The following is a 25,143-nucleotide window of genomic DNA, read 5'->3' on the forward strand; positions in this document are numbered from 1 at the left end:
CACAGTTGTTACTTACATCAAAACAAGCCGATTTCGATCGGTAGCCCGAAGGAGCCTCCCCTCTGGGGCCCGAGAGGGGGGGGTCAAAGTACCGCTCCGCCCGGCTTCATTCTTAAAATTCTAACAGGCCCCGTTTAGCTAATACGTCATATTTGGTATCAATTTCGGATAAATCAATAACGTAGAATTCATTTCTGGTATAAAAATTTAGCGATTTGTAGAAAAAATTAAAAAAAAACTCATAGTATCTAATTTTTCAAGTGTAATTTTTGTTTCTTATTTATTGTCAAAATTAAACTGCCTGGTTTTTCTACATTAAAAAAATATGATGATAAAGCCTATTTAATGCAGATTTTAAAAACATAACGTTTACATACCTTTATTTAGAGGAAATCGCATAAAAAAAACTTATATCGTCTCGCGCCGGTGAATATCTTTTTACTGACATCGGCATCGATATAGACAACATCCGAAGTACACACTCTGGAGACCGATTAAAAGTATTGTTTATTGTTGTAGATCCTATTATAGAGATAGAAAAGCGTACAAATATTATTTTATGTGTCGTTCAGTGAAAAAAGGGACCTTGGAACAAATTATCACAGAGCCTCGCGTTTGTATAGAAGCATACTCGTATTTAGTTAGTGCCAACCACTCCATGGACTCCATGGTCGCTGTTCTCAATATGGGATATTACTGCAATGTTCTGCCGCCAGAGTGCAGCACTACCGACTCTAGTAAATTCATAGACTAACTTATACATGTAGATGTAGATGTAGTGTAGGGACGCCCGGTCAGAAGCAGGCGGGCTGTCGATCGCTTGTCGCGTTCATTCAGCCCAGTTCCCTGGAGTTGGAGCTTCAGGTTACTGTCCCGGCGGCATTCCCACACTATTCTCCTCAAATCTTCTTGTTTTCCTGCAGAATAAAAGGACATCTTTGAGTTCGACGTCCTTTAGTTCGTTTTCTTTTAGTGTGTCTCTACCGCATGTATTATATCGCGGTGCCGCGTACATAGTACATTCTGCTAGTAAGTGTAAGCTAGTCTCCTCCTTACCACAATGTGGATAGGAGGCGTCTCTACTAATTTCCATTATCTTGAGGTGTCTGTTGAGAGTATTGTGACCTGTAATGATACCTGTCAATAGTCTCAGACTGCTCTTACCTAGTTTCAGAAGATACCTGGTTCTCCTGTGGTCTATACCTTTGATCATCATCTTCGACTGTCTGCATCCAGTCTCTTCTTCCCATTCTCTCTGTGCTTCCATCTCTTTTACCTTCTCTAAGGACTGTATCGTTTATTATAAATACAACTTTACTTAGCCGTTTTTTCTGGTATTATATTTTTATTAAAAAATTACACATATAGTTTAATTAGTGCTTTAATAATAAGTAACATTTCGTCCTGGGAGATCACGTAAAGCATATGGTTTGGACAATATTTACCCAATCCTCCCGAGTAACTACAACGATTTCGGACAAATACTGCAAGAAAATTTACGGTTTGCGAACAAGACGAGATATTACACAATAAAAATCGTACTATGTAAACAGTAATTACATATGATTCGTAAAGCGAAACATCTGGGCATAGTCTAATCATTTCTTTTAGTTGGAAAAAAAGTTTTGGATCTGTGCTTGGTGGCCTTTTAGAGAATATGGCATGTTACTTACGACAACCCCGACTTTGGTATACAATATAACCATCATGGAGCGTTTCTATCGACCTGTTCTAGCCATGGTTTAACGCCATGAATGTCCGTTAGGCTTTGGATTTGGGTAGATTCTTTTAGCTGTTTCCCTCATTTCGCTGGCGTCAGAAATTGACGGGAATCCAAAATGTTGCATAAAAAGTCGTTTTCATGTAAAGATAAAAATTCACCACGTTTATTCTGTGGATGTTCAATTGAGCAAGCATGAAAAGAACACTTAGATGGCTTATTTTGGCAGCATATTAACCTTTTGTTTCTTTAAATCGTACCAAGGAATCGGTGAAATAGTCTCAAATTAAGCTCGATAGGCTTGTCCAAATTATATTTGTTAGACGGAATTAAAATCATCATAAAGTCCCTAAAATAAAATAAATGTAAAACCTTCTTATATCAGATATGGCTTAAAAATACCCCCAGATTATACCTTAAGAACATAGTAATACAAAATAATACACACGTCAACAGTTAGACCAGGTTTTATCTGTATTTATAATAAACGATACAGTCCTTATGACTCCCTTCGTGACATCCGCTGACATAGGCAGAGCCGGTTCCGGACCTATGTATTCCGTCTCCGCCCTTATCCTCGCCAGCTCGTCAGCTTTCTCGTTTCCCGTTACTCCCTGGTGTCCTGGAACCCATGCCACCGTGACACTTCTTTGCTTGCCTATCAAGTTGAGCTCCTCTCGACATTCTCTCACGAGAGAGGAGGTAACTGATATTTTCTTTAGTGCCTTTAGTGCTGCCTGGCTGTCTGTGTATATTACGACAGCGCCCTCTTGTTTTACGCTCTTCTTGATTATGCTTGCGCAGCGCGTTATAGCACATACCTCGGCTTGGAACACGCTAGCATATCTACCCAGTGGTACTGATGCTCTCCCAGTTTGAGGATCACTATGCCCGCTCCTGCTAGTTTCATCGAGCTTCTTCTTGAGCCATCCGTGAAGCAGATGGTCGTCGGGTGTCCGACTTCCACCTTCCAGTTATCTCTGTCTCCTATGTGTATTCTATATTTCTTGTCAAATATCTCCTGCCTCTTTATAAGGTCATTATTGGCCATCAACATTTCAAGTTTTGATAGATCCTCTCTTTGTATCAGCGCGTGTCTCTTGTCTACGCAGCTTCCTCTCCATTCGTTGCATGCTTTCATTCTGTACCACTGTTCGGTGGCTCTTTTCTCTACCTCAATCCAGAGTGGCTTCAAGCCTAGCATTACCTCCATTGCGTGTGTCGGGGTCATTCTCATAGCCCCCGTCATCATGAGGCACGCTAATCTCTGGACTTTGGTTAGGTCTTAGGTCTCTTTGGTTTTCTTTAATATGTGCTCTATACCACCATGTCACGGCTCCATATAGCACCCTGGGTAGTATTATCGCCTTGTAGATCCAGTGGATCATTCCTGGCTTCAGTCCCCAGTTCTTTCCTACTGCCCTTTTGCATTGGAACAGTGTTCTTATAGCTTTAGCCGTCTGCTCCTTGATGTGAGTTTTGTGCCTGAGTTTACTGTCTAAAGTAACGCCCAGATATTTCAACTCCTCCACCATGTCTAGTTCTATACCTTGTATCTTTATGGGTTTCATCTCCTTTATTCTTCTATTAGTGAATAGCACCAGCTTTGTTTTCGATGGATTGAAATCCAACCCTCTACACCATCACCACACCATCTCAGTACCTGTCTGAGACCTCTTGTCATTATATCTCTTATCGCAGTGACAACCATTCCTCTCTCTAACAGCACTCCATTATCAGAGTAAGCCTGCATGTACATGCCTCCTCTGTTGAGCTCTTTTACCATTGAGTTTAGAAGTGGGCACCACATCAGGGGGGACAGGCATCCCCCTTGTGGGAACCCTCTTCTTGGACTAATCGTCTTTGTTACTCCTCCCAGCTCCGCCTTAATGGATCTACCTCTTAGCATTTTCCCTATCCATTGCGCTATTGCCGGTCAGATGCCCTCACTCTTCAGACTTTCCTCTGCGGCCTCGAAGGTTGCTGTGTCAAAAGCCCCCTCAACGCTCAGTCTGTCTTCTTGGGAATGGAAGCAAAAAGCAAATGACTGTTTCCAAACTGTTCTGACAACCCTACTGTGGCCAGAATATGATTGAAACTGACATATATACTTACAGTTTACTTCTTATTCATTGAGAACAGCGACCATGGAGTCCTTGGAGTGGTTGGCACTAATTAAATACGAGTATGCTTCTATACAAACGCGAGGCTCTGTGATAATTTTTTCCTAGGTCCCTTTTTTCACTGAACGACACATAATAATAATATATGTACGCTTTTCTATCTTTATAATAGGATCTACAACAATAAACAATACATTTAATCGGTCTCCAGAGTGTGTACTTCGGATGTTGTCTATAACGATGCCGATGTCGGTAAAAAGATATTCACCGGCGCGAGACGGTATAAGTTTTTTTATGCAATTTTCTTTTAATAAAGGTAAATAAAAGTTATGTTTTTAAAATCTGCATTAAATAGGCTTTATTTTCATATTTTTTATATGTAGAAAAACCAGGCAGTTTAATTTTGACACCAAATAAAACATAAAAATTACACTTGAAAAATTGGATTATTTTTAATTTTTTTTAATTTTGTTCGACAAATTGCAATTTTTTAATAACAGAAATGAATTCTACGTTATTGATTTATCCGAAATTGATACCAAATATGACCTATTAGCTAAACGGGGCCTGTTAGATTTTTTAGAATGAAGCCGGGTGGAGCGGTTCTTTGACCCCCCCTCCCTGGCCCCAGAGGGGGGGGGGTCCTTCGGGCTACCGATCTAAATCGGCTTATTTTGATATAAGGAACTGCTGTGCCAAGTTTCATGCTTTAATCAAACAAAAAAAGGTTGTTGCACTTAACATCCTCACTAAATTACCTGCATGCACGGTAGAGTTGAGAATTGTTGACAATCGTTGGTAGAAAACACCAATAGATACTTACCTAAATAATACATGACTTTTCTTAGCAATCTGTCACCCTGATAGATTATTTCTATTCGTTTGGCGTTTATCGATGCACGATTTTAATCTTGTCTAAGTGCGCAGTTGGTTTTGTCCGTGTCGCTGCTGCCGCTGCGTTTACAACTAGTGTGGTAACTCCATAACGACCCGTTATCGATAGTCTAGACTTTGGCACGTGGTTAGACCAGACGCCGACAAACGATATTGTTCGGGACATTAATTTCGCAATAATAAGGCGCGATCTATCACACCTACTTGGTGTCGTAATGTACTCCTACATAGGTCTTATTTTATATTTATTGCAGTAATTGAACTTTGAACTATAGTTAATCTTAAAAAAAAAATTGACGGAACACCTTTGCCTTTGCCCAGCAGTGGGACGAATATATACTGTTTTTTTTTAAAGTGTAATATACATGTGAGCAAAAAAAATCGCATGGTACTTTGTGATCCCATTGCTAATAATTTGATTAAAAAAATCAAAAGCCTATCGATGTAACTCTTATCGGAGAAATAGTTTCGAATTCAAACCGAACTTATGTAGGTCAGTTTGTTAGAGTGGGAATAAAAACCGATAACGATGAAAATATTTCAGCATAAAATACGAGTTTAACCGGCGTTTATTAACTATGAAAACTTTGTAGTTTGTTTTAATAATAGTTAATATTACAGTCAGACAACGTTACGTAATATACGAATGATTTCAATTAAACCCTGATGAAAAGTTCTTGTCAATTGATTTCGTGCCGACAATTGTCATTATATCAGTTAAATTCACATTTCACAAGTCAATATTGGTTAATTAATCAGCTATCTTAATAAGGTTTGAAATAATAAATACACCGGCCTGGAAACACAATTGGAAAGCGTTAATTACTCTCAGCGAAATGTCAAGGCGATTGCCTTGACTTTCGGGTAAATAATGTAATTGTTCGTGTAATTGCTGGACATTAAGCCGATTTAAAAAGTCCTTTATTGTAATAAGATGATTTATATTGAGCCAAGTTTAAGTTTGGTTATTTAAGAAGCCGACGAACTAAGAGAGGTCGTAACGTAACCATATGCAGCACTAAAGAAACGTTACCGACTTGATAGTCGCTACTCGCTTTTGAAGCACTATATCTTTTAACCTCCTAAGTCGCTGCGTACAATTTTTTGTCCATATGGCAAAATCTATTTTGAACTTTTATTGTGTAAGTAAGGGTTCCAATTTCAAAAAGAAAACATGTCCTTCTGGGTCTCAGAAGGTTAAAACATAATGGCTTTACAAGTTTACATGCATAATTTTTCAATACTTATTCTACTAGTGTTGCGGTAGCAAACGATTACTTTATCGATTTTGTATCGATAATATGTAAAGTTGACGAAATATAAAGTGAGCCGAACTTATTTAAACTTGTTCGAGAGATCGGCTCACTTTATATTTCGTTAACCTTACATAAGAAGAAATAAGAGTAAGTAGTTTCAAAGCCGAAACACTACATTTGTTTTATCATCTTTTATTTAACAGTTCATAGTTTTTTTCTGACGGAATCTGTACCTATAAGAGCAGCAAATAAATACTGTATTAACCATGTAAATTTCACTTGCGAAATAGACAATTCGAATTCATAAATACTCCTAGTTAATTTAATGTTCGTAATCACCCGCCTTCGTAAACACGAAATGCTCGCTCCTACGAAATATATTTGGCAAACACGCTTAACGATGTATGTGCCTGAAAATCTCAATAGAGATCGGCTACAGGAGCATTCCACGGGCTGTCCCGTACAAACGCATTTTATTTCCTGTGTTGTGACTTTTTTTTCGGCATTTAAAGTAGCCAATTATTTTTCTGCGCATAATTTTGACCATTTGTCATAGAAAAGGAAACTCTTGTACTTGCAAATCTTCAGAAAATCGCGTTTGTACGGGACAAATGGTAGACAATTTCATGGAATGCTCCTACAGCGAAATTTGATGCAGCGTGTGTCACATTGAAAGTGACGTATCGTGGTTTCGTTACGGCCTACGGATTTGATTAAACTTAAGGTAAGGTAGATATGTTAGTAGTTGGTGACAACATGAGTCTTTATAATCCTTCAGTGCGAATGCGAGTTCAGAAATTAGATCCTAAAAAGACTGGCGTCTGTACAGAATCTAGTTAAGAAATTTGAAAGTTAAAATTCAAGAACTTGAAAAAAACTCCGTGATAAGGACCAGTTGTACCAGCCACATATAGCGGACTGACCAACGCCGTTCAGCAGTGAACTATAAACTTTCCATTCAATAAAATTTTGCGAAATCTTAAAACGGTGACAGACAGTTTGTTGGCACTAACTCTAAGTCGATGTACTTAACCTCAATGGTCCGCAATGAAACTAAAATCGTATGCAAGTTCGCGCGGCGTCTAAATCTGCCCTTTTGGACTATCTCTAAGTCCATAACTTCGTTATCTCTAGCATTTATTCATTTGTATGGCACGCGCGTGCGGGCGCGCGTCGCTCGGAGCACTAGGCAGTAGGCCAGTGTAACGCGTGAACTATTTATAAGCGGTAACCGCGCGGACGCGGTGTGGGCGGCTGCAGTGATGCGCAGTGCTCGATGATGTATCGATACTGTCGTGTATGTCTGTCTGTCACTTGAACACCTCGTGGGTCCGCGTCGCTCGGAGCACTAGGCAGGAGGAAAGTGTAAGTGAACTATTTATGAGCGGAAACCGTGAGGACTCGGATAAGTAAGAATTAGGTAATAAATTATACTAATTCCATTCGCCTCAACATTCGTTTCATTCGTCGTGTTTTATGTCAATTTTTGATAACTTAAGAAACGTACTTAACGTTTAAATAAATGACAGCTATTTATTACGTGTAAGTATCTAATCTAATAGCAACCTTCCAACACAAATTAGCTAAGCTCAAGAAGGCTAGTGTTGTGGGAAATCAGACGACATATGTAATACACAAATATGTACTTAAATACATAGAAAACACCCATGACTCAAGAACAAATATCTGTGCTCATGACACAAACAAATGCCCTTACCGGGATTCGAACCCAGGACCCTCAGCTTCATATGCAGGGTCATAACCGACTAGGCCACTCCGGTCGTCAAATATCTTTTTGAAGTTTATTAACTAGGAATGACATGTTTAATTATGATAATTGCTCCCTTGAAACGAAGGAACACGGTAATTGTACTTTTTACAATTCGATATAGTATTTAAAATTCTATATGAATTTAAAACACAATTTGAACAAGTAGGTACGCGGCGGCTTACTAGTGTAGTATCGATATTAATTTATCGACTTTTACCACCATTATTCTAAATTCATTCTCAGTCGGCACGTTGCCGCGACCGAGATGGATCTCGCTATTGGCTCCATTATTTTAAATTACACTGATTATCATCTATCTACCGGTCCCCTTAATTAATAAAAATACAAGAAAAGTTTAAATTGTATCATCATCATTCTCTTGCCCTTGTCCCATTCACTTAGGGTCGGCGCAGCATGTCTTTCTCTTCCACACCTCTCTGTCGCCCGCTCTTTCATCATTCACTTGCATGCATCATCTCTCACACAGTCCATCCACCTTTTCCTCGGTTTTCCTTTCCTCGTACTTCCCTCCACATTCATTCATTCAAAGTTTAAATTGTATGTAAAACTTTATAAAATATAAGTCATAAATATACATATTTCAAATTTTATTACATGTATGTTACTAATAGGCTCGTATCATAGAGTTGTAAATAGAAAAACTTCTACATAACATAACCTAAAATATAAATTTCCATTGACGTGTCGAGTGGCGAAAGACAGGGGAGGCCTTTGCCCAGCAGTGGGACACAATATAGGCTATAAAATAAAATTCACCAGCTTTCATATGGTTTTGGTTGGTTGGCTAATTTATTGTAACTGCTGGTCGTTCCAAAATCAAATCAATTTACATGATATGATGAATAGCTAAAGTAATGATTGATGTCTTCCAAGCATTTGCAATTATAATAAATTTATGCGATATGAATAAGTAGGTCGGTAAATAATAGTAAATTAAATTATAGTTATAATATAATGGGTATAATAAACATTACAGCCGTATTCATAAACAGTTAGAGCATTGATCATCAGTTGCTGATAACCGGATGTCACAAAACGTGATTCATAAACACTTTTTAGCGCTAAACAGTTGATCATCTCTTTATTAAATCCTCGGAAAGTTACGGAGCCGAGGACCCTTCTTTATCTGTTTATTATCTGCTATTTTACAAGATGGCGGTCACGAAACAGCTGATTTTGGCAAGAGTGACAAGAGCAAGAGCAAATAGTACGTTTTGGTTAAAATCCCAAATGTGAATGGAAAACAACTTTAATATGTGCAATTACGTATTACATACCTGGATATAGTGCGAAAATGGCGCGAAACCTAAATATCCCGCTTTTTATAAGTTGTTTATGTGATTTTGTGTATGGTGATTTTCGTATTATAACTACACTGCCATCTAAATTTTTTTAGAGCTAACTATTTAGTTAGGCTACGTTGTCGCATCAACAGAATTAGTAAATAATGCCGAAATATTCCGTTAAATGGCTCTGAAATCAAATCTTTCTTCCACCCCTTTGGATAGTAAGGTTCGGCGGACGGTTAAGAGCATATTTTTTTCGGATACTATACTATCGACGGACGGTCAAGTGGATAGAAACAAAACAACCTTATTAACATTTGTCATTATCCTGCGGCCCCACACTAGGCTATCTTATAGAGGTAGTTCAGTAGGACATGATCAAACCGTATGCTATATTGACTACGCAGCCCTAACAGTAAATTATTAAAGCAATAATGTACTGTGTTGAACTACTCGTAAGTAATTACATAGACAAGAGTATGTATGGCTATTGATAGCCCCAGCTATTGTTTTGGGAACTATTATTTAGGATTTTCTTTTGTTAAACAACTAACGATGTGGCAATTGACTGGCGTCACATAATCAGGCATTAATCTAATTCTTAAGCATGCTTAACCACGGCCCGTCACCGGTCCGACCCGTCTGGCAAAATCGGCATAACAATAGTGCTCGGACACCGTGAACGACTTTCTATGCGTTGCGCAAGACCATCAGCCGACAACCGAATACTCGAATATGAAACTGGAAACTAAAATGTTACTTACTCCGTTGGCTTAGCGATCCGTTGGTTGACTTGGCCTCCGACACAAGACAGCGCCACTTTTCCCGGTCCTGTGCAACCTCTCGCCAATTGTTGACTCGATGTTCACGCAGATCCGCCTCCATGTCGCACCAGCGATACCTGGGGTGTCCGATAGGACGGGACGGCCCAGAGGGGCTACCGTGAAAACCGAAATTCGCAAATTGCGGGGATCTTTCTCCTTCACTGCAGTGAAGGCGTAATTAGAGTGACAGAGAAAAATTCCCGCAATTCGCGAACTTCTATTTTCGCGGTTATAGCCCTGGTATGCTCTTTTCACGTTCCGATCGTCATCCATTCTCCCAAGGTGGCCCAACCAACGGAGTCTGTGAGCTTTAATCTCCCATGATGTTAGGTTCAGCCACTAGATCTTCGAACTAAAATGTTCGTACTCGTACTTTCAAATACTAGTACACATATTCAATTACACCAACGGGTCTACCGCGATATAATTTCATTGTTTTTACCTTTAATTCCGACGTTTCAGCTGAGTTGCACCAGCTGTGGTCACGGAAAGACAACTCAACTGCAACTCAGCTGAAATGTCAGAATTAAAGGTAAAAACAATGAAATTATATCGCGGTAGACCCGTTTGTGTAATTGAATATGTGTACAAAACGCGAGAGTTTAAAGTGTTATACTACTACCTACATTTTGAGATTACGACTTGGGCACTGAGATTGGTGAGAATGGTAAGCACGAAAAATCAACTTCGTTGCTGTTTTTGTGTGGTAACATATGTATGTGTATCCACCACACGTTTGAAGATGTAATGTCTAAGTATACCAAACTTTTTCATAGATTTTTCATCGGGTAGTTAGTTACAAAATCTTTGTTTTGACTTTTTGCTGGGACATCATTTACCCGCGACAACGACCTGGGAAACTTGCGTCGAAACGTCGGAAATAAATTAGAGATGGTAAATATGCGCGGCTATAAATATGTTTTGATACATGTTCAAAACGAGTTTTAAATCAGACATATGCTAATAAATAAATAATACCGGAAGGATCGAGTAAAAACTAATGACGTAATAACTAATAAATATCGTATCCGTGAATGCTCGTATCACAATATCCCACGGCGAAATGATCCCAAATGTAAACAATACCCGGGTTTACCGCGAGGGCATTGCAATAACCACTATCTCAACAATCCGCGTGACGATTCAAGCGGGAGTTTACAAAATATTAAGCGAAATAAATTACGGCAATACCTACATTGCACCCATCAAGCTAGTTTTCACTATTTGTGTGGGAAATGATCGGGAATGTTACCCCATAGTAATTCAAGCAAGGAAATATAACTAGAAGAAAATATCCTGAATTATGTCTACCTTAACAACCAATCCTTGAGGCTCAGTCGAAGATACTTAATGATTTGGACTTAATCAATAAGAAATCACTTGTTCTTATGATGAAGCTTTTATGAGAATTTAAAAATTAACTAAAATTACGTTTCCGTTTGACTACAGAGAGTCAATAGGCTAAGTGAATATTTAACACTGACATTGGAAGATTTTTTTTTCATTAACCGGATATTCCAGCGGAATCCTATCGATCGGGAGGAAATCTGAATATGGCCTGACTGCATTTTATAACTATATTAGGTTCACATCCAATTTCCCGGCCGGGTCATGACCAAAACAATCATTTACAAATTTGACCACGGCTGTTACAATGTAACGAACGAGTATTCGAAGGCAATATTATTTTATAGCTATCAATCTGTCGGCCTTCCAATACATACTATTAACTCAATAAAAATCTTACTCGGTACAAAAACTTCGGTCGTGCCGTGTAAAAACTCTAGAGGGCCGTTCACCGATAAATCTTAACGATCAACAATAAGGTCCCTATTTGTCCTAGCAAAGTACAGTCGATCGAAATAAAATGCGAGAGGTGAAATACTGTTTTCCTGCTTGTTGATATTGTACCCGCATTAATCACTGTAATAAATCGATCTCTAGGGGCGCTGATATATTTTACAAAAACTTGCATCCTTGCTTGTACTCGTATAGTATACATAAGTACATTTGCAAACTATTTCGTGACACGGAGACAATTTATAACTAGTCTAAAGTGCACTAAATCAGACTGAGGAGGTGGTGGAATTTTGTCAGGATGTCATGTTGTAGCAGAAACCGAAATTCCCAAGATCCGACGCAGAAGCTGACGATGCAACTAGGATAAAACGACAAGATAATCTAAATACCCTCCGAAGTCCTGAGTTCCAATTTTGAACTATAATGGAAGAAATTAAAAGAAGGTTCCAAATTCAAAACTGCAAAAATTAGTCTGGGGGGTCTTAGGCTTATAGGAGGATCGAAATGTACAAAACAGACATTATAAATCCAAAATCGCGGCCATGACATTGACAGCAAAAATCGTGTCAAATATTAAGCGCCTTAACACGGACAGTCACCGTAGACGATTGTACATAAGTAATGGGTGTACTTACGTGTTCCCAATACTCGGGCAAAAAATAAGGTCAATTACCTGCAACAAAAAACAAGATCATGGTCAGACATATTTGATTATGAACTAGAACGTGGCTTATAAATCGAGTGCGGTCGGATATATGATGATTTGAAATGACTTTAATGAGGTCTAGTTAAGAAGGATTGATGATGTTTTTGAGGAAGTGAAGTGGAGATGTGATTGAGATGTGTTAATTTGTAATAAATACTAGAGTTTCAATTCCAATATCGATTAGGTTTTCATTTTATTTGTATCATTAGGAACTAATACAAAGTGTAGCGTATCAGTTTCCAACAACCTAATAATGTTGAACTTTGTATAATTTTATGTTTTAGACTCGTTTTTAGTCACACGCGCGACATGTTTCGGAGAGCCTAGGTCTCCTTTCTCAACCACTAACAAACTAATTATTCAATGTTAGTATGTCTCACAACAGTTTCAAATCGATTGAAACTAATAATGTAGCATATAATAGTCATAACAAACATAGTTTAACTACATTTAGCTATTTTCAAATTAAACGACGCTTATATGGCGACCATATATTAGATTATTATTATGCAGGAACGTATTTAAGAGCAACATCATAATTTCTTCACATTATTATCCTACACGTAACAAACGTCAAGTATAATTGTCACTGCAGAATAACGGCCATATTACATTGTGGTCGTGACCGTTTGTTATATCACGTTTTATAATGTAAGATAACAATCTTACAAGAACATAATCGGTCCCACATCACACGTTTCATCATTCGATCTGTTGCGATTCGATTCGAATCAACATTGGAGTTGTTATCGCTTTCTAGTGCGGACGTTATTGGAAAGTTTTACTTGGGTGCATGATGGTCGATTGTCTGAGATTATTTAGTTCCGATTCACGCGTATTTAAATGCGAATGAGAAACTACGAAATATATTTAAATATCTTACTACAATTTTAACACTCCCTGCCAAACTAGGTGCTTTAAAACTAAATATTTCAAGAATGAATTTGAGATACTTTTTATGTTTCCCTACGTTGAAAATTTTGAAAAACTACAGCTACGTTGGATAAGATATAACATTATTAACTCGATATATTTTCAGGAAATGGGTGAATAAAATTTGTCAGGTACTGTGAGGGCACGATGAATATATTTTTTTGGCAAACCATACGGACCGCCTGATAGTAAATTACCCATGTTCGCCAATATACAGGTGTCACATACGTGTCGCCGATGTTTTTAAACCACGTACACTTCTTATTGATGAACCCCATGATAACAATAAATTATCAACTTGTAACTCGTAAGCTGGTGATAAATTAATAATACTAAATCATGTACCATGGTACCTGTATTAGCAATTTGGAAGTTCATCGACCCAGGAAAACGTAGGCACCTAGGCACCTATTTAGGCAGACCACAAAAACTAGACAAAGACCAGTTATTGGAACGATTAAGACGTGTAACCGAACAAAGACCTCTGCGATAACTATACATAGGTACAGTCAACTGTAAAAATATGGGTGTAGCAAACTTATTCAAAAATATGTCCCATAGTTCTTAATTCGCTGCCATAAGAGCTATGGGGCATATTTTTGGGATGATTTGTGCACATTTATACAGTTGACTGTACAACAATAATAGGAGTAGGTAGTTTATTCATACAAATTGATATCTGGAATAATACCTCCGTCTTACATATTTACCTTGGTTTACCCATAATGAAGTCATCAAGAATTTAATGCACATTTCTTTTAGTGGTTTTGAGGTTAATCCCTCTCTGCATTATTTTAGGTACTTACATAGATATAGGTATTAAGCTTCATTGTATCAATTCTCATTGAATATTTCGAATGAAGTAAATAAAACTGGCCTTGCAATATTTGAATCGGAATCGATTTTAGTTTGATATTAACAATAAAATTAGCTTTACCAAGTTATTCATAATACCAATCTTGGAAGGAAACGTTCGTTCGTTTAAAGCTCTTTTTTTTTATTATTATGAATGGGCTTACTCATGGCCACAGACTAGCCGAGGCGTAGACGTGGCCTACGATGGAGCGAGCTCGCCCAGAAGGTGCCTGTTCACTCTTGATTTGAAGGTCAAAACGTACTTCATCATTCTTATAACATAACAGAGGTGTAACTATGGAACGTCCTTGATGCATAATGTGGTCCTTGGAACCAGATTATCAAGTTTAACGTTTTATTTTATTTATTCTTCAAATAGTGTAGCAACTAAGAATCGACCACAATATGCATTATTTTGTTACTATTACAAGGACTATGAAGCAATAATTCTTTCAGAACGGTAGCTGCCAAGTTTACCTCCCATGTCGCAGTATAGTATTCCAAAGCAAATTAGCTTATCTTAATTGTCAGTACCTACATATCTCGCGTTCCTATGTACACACCATTAGTTATGACTGGCTGTGACGCTCCAAAAGGTTTCGTTCACCACTGTATTTGGAGTTACATAAGTCATTTAGACAATTTGACAGGTATGCCTCATCGGCCACTGAACCTTGTAGGAAAACCGCCTGGGTGTTTTTTTTTTACCGAATGTATGGCGTCAAGTGAATCAGGATAAATGTGATCTTCGATTACGATTGTTACTATTTTCGATGTCAAACTTATACTGGTTTTGAATAGGTCGATGCACTTAAAAAGCGACACGAACAAATTAGGATGTCATTCGACAACATCCCATCTTGTGCGGCCAGAACTAAAGCTTAAAGTTTATATCGCATTGTGTTTCGCTCGAAGATATTTCCTAAGCACACCATGTTGTCTAGACAAAATTATCGCAAGAAATATACAACTAGTCTTGTTCAAAGTCGAGATATAAAAAAACTATTAGGATTAGGGCCTTTCCTTCTATCGATACTTTTTCCCAGATGTCTCGAGCGCAGTGTTCAAGCCAGAGTCGACCGATGCCAACAATGTCCCGGTCTAGACGAGATGGCTCGATATTGTTCCATAAACTCGGAATATGGAGCCTTATATGATTTGTCCGTATTTTTTATCACAGAATACTATCTGCAACCATCACTGAGTATGTTCGTCTCTGAAATGGTTCTTGGGTTATAAAATTATTCCGTTTATGACCATAGGTACTTTGTACGATATCTCTAGAGCATATGATAGTATCCAAAATGGGGTCGTCCACTGGTGCCAACGATCGTCCTAGTCTAGACGTCAAACGCTGATATAATAGCTTGATAAATTCGGCTGTAACTATTCGAACTTTAATACAGGGCGTTTTTTGAACAACTACCCATATTGTGCAAGGTGATTATTAGGTAGGTCATAGTCATAACAACTTTTTCTATGGGACCAACCCCGTTCCCAAAAAATATTTGGCCTTCCCATAGAAAACGTCGACATCCACTCGACCAAAATGTATGAAACGGCCAAAAAACAATTTCGAGTTGGTCCCATAGAACAAGTTGTTCAGTATGGCCTACCTAATCACCTCGCACAATATGGCTAGTTGTTCAAAAAACGCCCTGTATATACCTTTGGGTTTATTTAAGACCGCAGCCAAAAATACAACACTTGCCGTTAAACTTAAGCAGTATTTTTAGGGTTCCGTACCCAACGGGACCCTATTACTAAGACTTCGCTGTCCGTCCGTCCGTCTGTCCGTCTGTCTGTCACCAGGCTGTATCTCACGAACCGTGATAGCTAGACAGTTGAAATTTTCACAGATGATGTATTTCTGTTGCTGCTATTACAACAAATACTAAAAACAGAATAAAATAAAGATTTAAGTGGGGCTCCCAAAAGCAAACGTGATTTTTGACCAATTCTCCAGGAAAGATACGCTTACGTTAAACATTAATTAGTAATAGGCAATTTTTTTTTTATTCCTGTTCTTTAGATCATTTTAAGATACTTTATTTTCGAATCCAACCAACTTTCCCTCCGGAAGTAGGTAAAAAAAAATAGTTTTAAAAAAGAGCCGTTCTTGTTTGTTAAAAATAGTAATAGTATTTTTAGTTCGTAAACGTGACGAAAATAATATATATAATGAGTCGACAATGGAATCGGTCAAAATATTTACACGAAAAATAACTAATTCAATAAATTGCGGGACCTCACGGATATACGTCGTAACTTGATATAAAAAAAAAGTTATAATTAAGTCTTTGATTGAATTACCATAAAACTACTTCATTAAGCTATTTATCCGAGAATCCAACATCAATATTATTTGTATCACTTGTATATATATTTACGCCTTAAACGTGCTAGAAAAAATGGTTATAGATATAATTTCTAGCAGACTTTGTTCTGATAACGTTCAAAGTGATATTCAATACATAATCACACTAAAACATGGTCAATGTAATAAATAAGAGCAATTTAACAAATTCGCTAAATGAAACTACCAAATTCGAACTCTGTGCGCTAATGCTAAGGATTACATTTCCTTGCGGCGCGCGGGTACAGTTTCAATGCGGGCGGTGGCGGGAGTTCGTGCCAAGGACGCGTGGATAGTATGTAGGTAAGTATGTACTTAACTACAAGTTGCTACAAGTGACAGGCCAATTCGAACGTGCTCGGGCGTCCCGCTCGCACCAAATATTTGTGCGGCCAAGTCTGAGCGAAATGAACGCGCGCGTGAATGATAGCTAATTAAAAATAACTGATATAATTTCCAACATTATTTTAATATTGGTTGATGTTCAAATTATACACGTCAGTCGTCAACGTTATGACCCACTACAAAAATAAAAATTTCGCATGACTATCGTTCTTATTTAATTTCAGAATGGCATAGTGTGGAGTGGCATTATAAAAGGAATACTTATTATCGTAGTCATTTGACAGTTTTGGTGACACTTTCACATTCTGTCACAGCGAAGTGTGTAGGCCCACTCTTTAATTTTATATTAAAGTTTATCCAACAACTTTGTCAGTAGAAAAAGGCGCGAAATTCAAATTTTCTATGAGACAATAACCTTTCGCGCCTAAGCGTCTGTAGACTTTTTTTTTCAACAAACGTATTATATTGACTATTTCGTGCTCTTTCTATTCATAACTAGTTTACGTTCCTAAGTTTCAGAAAGCCCCCTCTCGCTGTCTGCGAAAATCGACGCCACACTCGCGTTCGCGGCTTCACGCCGCGATTCGCGCACGAGTGTGGAGGAGGCTTAATAAGTATAACATAGTATAATAATAGTCGACGCCAAAGATATGTTTACACTTTTGCACCTTATTCCTTTGTAATAAGGCCAAAAGTACGGCTTTAAAATGACAACGTTTTACACAAAAATAAAACGCTAATTACATAACTTACCATATTCGGAACCTAAGAACAATATTGAGAGTGGCAACACTGTCACAGGAGGCTATTCATAAATTACGTCATTTCAAATTTGGGGCAGGGGGCAAAAATCGTCAAAAATAGATGACGTCATTTATGGACAGCCCCTAGGTCGTATTGTCTTTTTCTAGCATATACGTCCCTCTCTCCCCCACACTCCTACCACACAGGCAGGTTGCTTTGTCAGTTATACAAGATAAATTTTCAAGTCATTGTCTCAAAATTATACATATGTGCACCATGCAGGATTAAAACTTTAGGTTCCGAATAGAGATGCACCGGATATTCGGTTATTATCCGGTATCCTATCTCGCCCTTATTTTAATATCCGGCCGGATACCGGATAGTAACTATGCTTGATATCGGAATATAATCGTACTCGATTATTATTTTAAAACAATTTGAACGTTCCATTCACTAGCTCGCGCACTAATTTCGTAGTGATAGACCTATATGAGTTCGTGCAAAAGTTCATTACGAAACAGGGCAAAACTTCCACAATGCTCACCTGAAAAATCGGAATGTAGGTATATTTCCGCCGGCCGAATATTCGGCGCCCGAATACCGAATATTCGGCCTATGGTCCGGCCGTATATATATCCGGTATTCTGTATGCGGCCAAACAACTATCCGTTGCATCTGTAGTTCCGAATATGGTAAGTTATTTAATTAGCGTTTTATTTTTGTGTAAACGCTGTCATTAAACAGCTGTACCGATATTCGGAACCTAAGAATAATATTGAAGCATGTTTGTTATCGCCTGGTGGTGGGAAGACGCCAAACCAATGTGATTATACATATCCTATGATATACTTATTATGTGTATGTAATATAATTATATTATAAATGTAGTACACCCTTTATTGTAACACCAATGAGGAGAGAGATATTTAGTAAAGTATACAATTTGATAGGTACATTTTGTATAATTAACATAGGTATATATGCCATTAAATAAATAAATAAATACTATAGGACAATTTTACACAGATTGACCTAGTCCCACAGTAAGCTCAATAAGGCTTGTGTTGTGGGTACTAGACGACGAAATATATAATATACACATATCTATACACTAGACGGGCCCGCGGCTCCGCTCGCGTAAATGAAATATAGAGTTTATCTTATGTTTATTTAACTGCCGACATTACTATGTACATAATAATTAATAACACAGTCAGACAGGGTTGGATATATATGCAACCTTGCCAGGGTTTATAACTGTGATATCCCATTTCTTATTTAATTGTAGTCGTTACTTGGATAACTTAATTCGCAAATTTCTCAAAAAATGATGTGATTTGATGAATAAAAGGCAAGATTGTATCTTTTCATCTACGTAGGTATTTGTGACGTTCCACGGCAAAAGGTACTTTATGGCGGCTGCCGATTACGTCGCATAGCGCCGCAATAATATTGGAGCGATGCTATTATTAACGAATAATAGCGTAAGCGCCAACCACCATAAGGTACGTTTACCTGTGGGACGTCACATTTATAACAACTTGTTTCAACATAAAATTATTCTTTATTTTTATAAGCCTAGTTCCAAAACGTTCATTAGATTAATTTCCGCCTTAAGAATAATATGGACGATCACCGCCCATAAATCGATAATCGCCTTTTCATACAAACGTAGTCCCCATTTCCCTTTCTGGATATTAACATTACTTACTACGGCTACGGTGATGCAACGACCCAAAGTGAGTCCTGGCCTCCGACTCCAGATCACGCCATGTTTCTCGGTCTTGCGATAGCTCTCGCCAGTCAGCATGGCGGAGGTTGGGCAGGTCTAGAGCAACTACGTCGTTTCAGCGGTACCTAGGACGTCCATCGGCTGTCTCCCACTTCGTTGTCCCAAGTACGCTCTCGGCACGATCCTCTCCCATTCTCTTTGTGTCCGAGCCACGGAAGCTCAGCCGCTTTGGTCTCTCCAATACCCAAATATATCGCCAAATATATCGGAACACATTTTTATTATTTCTATGGCAACAAAGTTATATTACGATATATTTGGCTACTTTAGCCGTCACTATCTATTTCATACTGACTGTACATTTGCTTTATGAATGTGTAGTCGCCATTAGATATATATCGTAGCCACCAAGGTCGCTCAAAAATATCTGAACATACACTTTGATTACATTATACATAATTTACATGGTTCAGATATTTGTGAATACCTCATCCGCTCCGATATATCTGATGGTGACTTTCAGCAAGAAGAAAAATCTTACCTGGTCGAGTCGTATCTTATTACGCGAGAAAACAATTCCCGAATTGATTATATCTCTAAAGTCATCCCTTGAACTGATGGACTTCATATTAACGTATCAACTTTTTATTTTTGGGCTTTCTCGGCAGCCCGTTCCCCGGACGAATGGCAATGGTTGCCGAAGCCATAAAAGTCATCTGAATAATATAACTCGAAAAGAAATTTAAAACAACGAAATGTAAATTATTAGTAATATGACAGAAGTCATTCGTATGGTGGCTACGAAGGTTGACATTGACAGCACTTTTTATTTTACTTCGAGTAAAAAAAGCCGAAATCACTGCATACCAACATAACAAACATAATTTTGGTTATTTGAAGATCGAAACGAAACCAACAGAGTTTCCGAAAATGGCCGATAGTCGTAAAATGAAGAATGTTATGAAAATTTCTTTTGCTTATTGTAAGTTAAATACGCATCGAAAGCGATAGTTTTTATGCTCTAGTTATATTCTCATATTTAGATAATAGATTAGAACAGCTTTTTCTTATCATACGTGCGTCTTATTCGTGAAACGTGTCAAAAACTTTTTTAGAAATTTGTAAGGTGCCATCTCTCTTCTTCCCTCGTTTTTTATCCCGTTCTGGTTTTTCGATTTTATATATATGATTTGCATTTGTGACCACCTGACGAAGCCTGCGTTGTGGATATCCTACCTAAAAATTTGATCATATTTTTAGAGATGTTAAATAAAGACTTAGATAAAAAATTATATATATGTGAAGTGTAATTAAATCCAAAATAACAACTACATGCAAAAGTTCTTTTCCTTAATCTTTTAAGCTATAGGTAAGTAAGTACCTGCTAAATTATTTATTTAAGTACCTACCTACATTTTTACCAATATTTTATTCAAAATCAAACATCTAGTTGGAAAGAAATAAGTAGGTAGATAAAGAGTGAAATATTTCACGATTTCGTATGTCATTCTTGCGCAGAGCCATGCTAATCTCTCTCTGTTTCTAGTCAAATTTAAGTATATGAATTATGAATTGCCGAAGTACTAACCCACAATGGGATGTAGGTTTGTTCGTTACCTTGTATCTCTTTTTATCAGCACTTTTATTACTAAAAGTTTATTTGTGACGTCCCGCGATAAAGGTACCTTATGGCGGCTGGCGCTTATGCCGCATAGCGTTGCAATAATATTGGAGCGGCGTTAATAATAGCGTAAGCGCCAATCGCCATAAGGTACCTTTATCCGCAGGATGTCACATTCTGCTATATTATACTAACCCTGAACGGGATAAAAAGACAAATTGCTGATAGATACTTAGACAGATGAAACCTCCTCGCCATATCATAGTCTACCTTAATACGTAGGTTCTACGTAACGCGTATTAACTAGCCGTACCATTCGTATTCGAAAACACAAATCACTTGAAAACTGAAGGGTATGCCATTCACCATTTAAGTATTCAAATTTCAAACCTTATTATACACACAGAAAGATTTAAACTAACAAGACTCAGAAGAGATTTCATGTAGTATGTAATGGTAACACGTGCACGCTTTACTAACTCGATGTGTTTTTAAAGATATGTACTTCAGTATTTTCATTGGCATAGCCACGGTGCACGCAGGCAGCCTTTGAAAACACTTTCACGTCATATCATGGCATAAGCCGTTAGAAACTGTTTTTCACCACACCAGCTCGGAAAGGCTTACTTTGCACTTCAAAAACTAAGAGCAAACTTACATTTTAATCACAAGTGAGGCAAAGTAATCAAATGCAAATTTTGAGTTGTTTTGTTATGTTTGCTGGTAGAATTGACTTTTAAATCATGATTTTGGATGATAAATATTTAATAACATTCATTTGTATTTGAATATTACATTTAATATTTGCTTCAGGTTGATGTAGTGAAAGATTTTGTGTTTCAATTGGGGCAAATTTTGTTTAACCCTCGTGCTTTGAAACCCTCGCAACGCTCAAGATTCCATGTTTCGAATATTGATACTCGCAATATTAGCACGAGCGGTTAAACAATAACTTTGCCCCCTTGTAAAATAAATAACTATTTCAATATAGTCAGCTAAACTGAGGTACAAATTCAAAAACTCACCAGTAATTTAGCTTCACGACCTTCTAGATGGAAAAACAGCAAGCCAATGACTTGAAAATTTGCCTTGAATAACTGACAAAGCAACCTGCCTGTGTGGTGGGAGTGTAGGAGCGAGGGACGTATATGCTAGAAAGGAGCAATACGACCTACGACAGTGTTGCCACTCTCAATTTGAGATGCAATGGATAGTTGTTTGGTCGGATACCGGGTATTCGGCCTGACCATCGGCCGGCGGAACAATACCTACATTTCGGTTTTTAGGTGCGCATTGTGCAGGTTTTAACCTGTTTCGTGGTGTACGTTGGCGCGGACTCATTTCTATGTTCGAAATGAGTAGGTACCTACGCGTGCAAGTGAGTGGATGTGGATTTTTAAATTGTTTTGAAATAATAAACGAGTAAGTACAATATGACCGTGACTGTTTCTTAAATCCAATTTGTTTACTCTGAAATCTAGCAAAGTTAATATCCGGTATTCGGCCGGATAGTGGGTCACTAATGTCACTATCCGGTGCATCTCTACTCTCAATATTATTCTGAGGTTCCAAATATCGGTACAGTTGTTTAATTGTTGCTTAATTTGGAGATTGACCCCAATTTCATTTCTGATCAAATCGGTCGATTTGATCATCCCGTCTGGACTCCACTTAACAGCCGTAACACATTAGCGCGCGCGCGTAACACGGTGCGCCAAACCATAGCCTGATGTCATGTAGGTATGTACTTAGTCCAAAATTATGTTATTTATATGCAATATATGCATTGAACGTTAAATCTGAACCAATTCGATTACTATTCTATAGTGAATCAGCATGACTTGAAAAAGCGCGGCAAATTTAAAACATGTATGTAAAAACCATTTAAGGTTTCAATAGCCCTCATAGACCTGACTTTTATCTCGATATCGTAATTTTTTAGCGACAAACCCATTATCTATACAAAACTGTCGCAAAAATGTTATCGCTTGTATATCGTGGTACAGGATAGGATGGAGCCATAGACTTACTACTTGCTTGCAGGTATCGTAATCAAACAAAGTGCTTGCTAAGTAGCTAAATACGCGCAATGTATTTTTATGTCAAAAATAATGTATTTATTTAATGTTAATTTAGTATGAATTATATAGTAAATATATATATGTATATTGTTTTATCCACAAATATGAACAATTGTAGTTAATTTACAAAACATAATTTATACGGCCACAAATAAAATATTAAATGCTTCTAAAGTCTGTTTGATTATTTCTACATTGGAAACGAAGTCATTTCAAATTATAAAAACATTAACTGAACACCTTATTGCTACCTGCATTCACCGCTCGCCGCTCAGCTACCCCCTGACGAATACCACGGCCTTACGTTTTATGACAGGACTCTGAGTCAGGGGAGTGGCACACTTGGTCCGCCATTTTAGTCAGTCATTCCATGTTCGGGTGCGCTTGCGTTCAGTCGAGTTTTGGAATATTACTGCAAATTTTTGTTGTTTGTTAATTTGTTGGTTATGGTGTCGACTTTTATTGCCCTAGTCGCCAAAATAAATGATGTTACTTTGTGAAATTTTAACCGACACCACACGGTAAAAATAAGTTTAACAATAATTACTTAGTTAAAAATCGAGTAAAAACGGTATTTCTAATACTTAACTTATATTTTTTGCTATTCAATTAAAGAGTACTAACAAAATCCTAACTCAATTAATTAGTGCAAATATTTTAAGGTTTGCGATTCCTGCTCGGCCTTGCGTCGTAAGGTGCCCGGTACCACTGTATTGCAGCAATAACTAGAAATGCTTACTTTGGGGAACATTAGCAACTGTCGTTTTTGATAATTACATTTTAGTGGTGAGGGGTGGTACTTAAATGACCGCTATTGAAACCTTAAATGGTTTAAACTTATAGGCGCGAAGATTTGAAATCCCTAAGAAAATTTTAATTTCGCGTCTTTTTCTGCTATCAAATTATGTGTGTTTCGGTATAATAGCCCAATATAATTGGCCTATTATTGTATTAAATTTAACGCGCACGCAAAGACGGAAAGCCTGCAATTATATAAAATTTACTTTCTTATTTACAGCACTCTTGCCCAGATTAAAGCTGATAAGTAGTTCGAATCTAGTCTCCCATATTTTTTAATTTCACTGGTACATATGTCTTGACCGAGTAAATAGTAAATATACTAAATACTTTTTTAAATATTCGCGCTCGGGGCGGGGGGAAGTTTCATCGTTCCGCCGCCCGCTCCATGCAACGACCAATCGCGTTAGCTCGCTGGCTCGTGCGCGGCAATTTTAAAGCAACGATAACGTTTTTGATGGTTTTTTGTGTTATGAATCATATTTCAAGCCGATTTTTACAGTATTCGACGATCGAGAACTCATAACGAAAATCCCATATGATATTGATCTATTACCATTTTTAACCAGGAAATTAAAGCACAACCCCATAAAACCCACCATACGGTATTATTTAGTGTACGATTAAATTGCAACGCTTGTACTTATTATAATTTGGAAATAATTAGAGAAAAAATAGCCTATTACCATTTTTGAGGACGGAAATATACTGAATTTAATAATAACCGTAGGTTACTTACTTTAAATGTAGGATACATAATTATTTTTTGTGTGATTCATGCTTAATGTTATAAATCAAATATTTCTCTATGAGTATTAATTTAAAAAATGTTATTAATATTTTTTACTAATTTTCTGTGATTTTTTATATTTTTAAATTTTTTTTTAAATACCTAAATGTAATATATTTATTTGGATTATGTGTCGACGTAATCACTAGATTTATTGTCTGTCCCATACACCGAATAGTTCAGCTATTACTAATTATTTCCATTCCGACATACTAGCCGACCGTACCTTTCTTGGGCTACAAAGTTAAGCAACGTCGGGCGTGGTCAGTACTTGGATGGGTGACCGTTTTCTTTTTGCATTTTTTTCCGTTTTTTTTTTTGCTTTATGGTACGGAATCCTTCGTGCGCGAGTCCGATTCGCATTTGCCCGGATTTTTCCTTTTAATACTTACCCGTATCGCGTTTATTACGTGTAAGTAATGTGTATAGTTCGTTTTTTTAGCATTAGAAATTAGGTAAACAATCTTGATGTGTCTTTTAATTGAAA

At 37.5% G+C, this 25,143-nt stretch overlaps 1 protein-coding gene and 1 non-coding gene across 2 annotated transcripts in view; both read right to left on the minus strand.

Moving 5' to 3' along the window:
• Nucleotides 1–25,143, minus strand: part of LOC134675665 (dual specificity tyrosine-phosphorylation-regulated kinase 2) — a 267,559-nt gene that overhangs the window by 128,986 nt on the left and 113,430 nt on the right. The window lies entirely within an intron of this gene.
• LOC134675686 (U6 spliceosomal RNA) lies at nucleotides 20,840–20,950 on the minus strand. Its single transcript, XR_010099782.1, has one exon. It is a non-coding gene; the product is annotated as a U6 spliceosomal RNA (small nuclear RNA).

The sequence above is a fragment of the Cydia fagiglandana genome, chromosome 22 (assembly GCF_963556715.1).
Source record: "Cydia fagiglandana chromosome 22, ilCydFagi1.1, whole genome shotgun sequence".
Classification (NCBI taxonomy): Eukaryota; Metazoa; Arthropoda; class Insecta; order Lepidoptera; family Tortricidae; genus Cydia; species Cydia fagiglandana.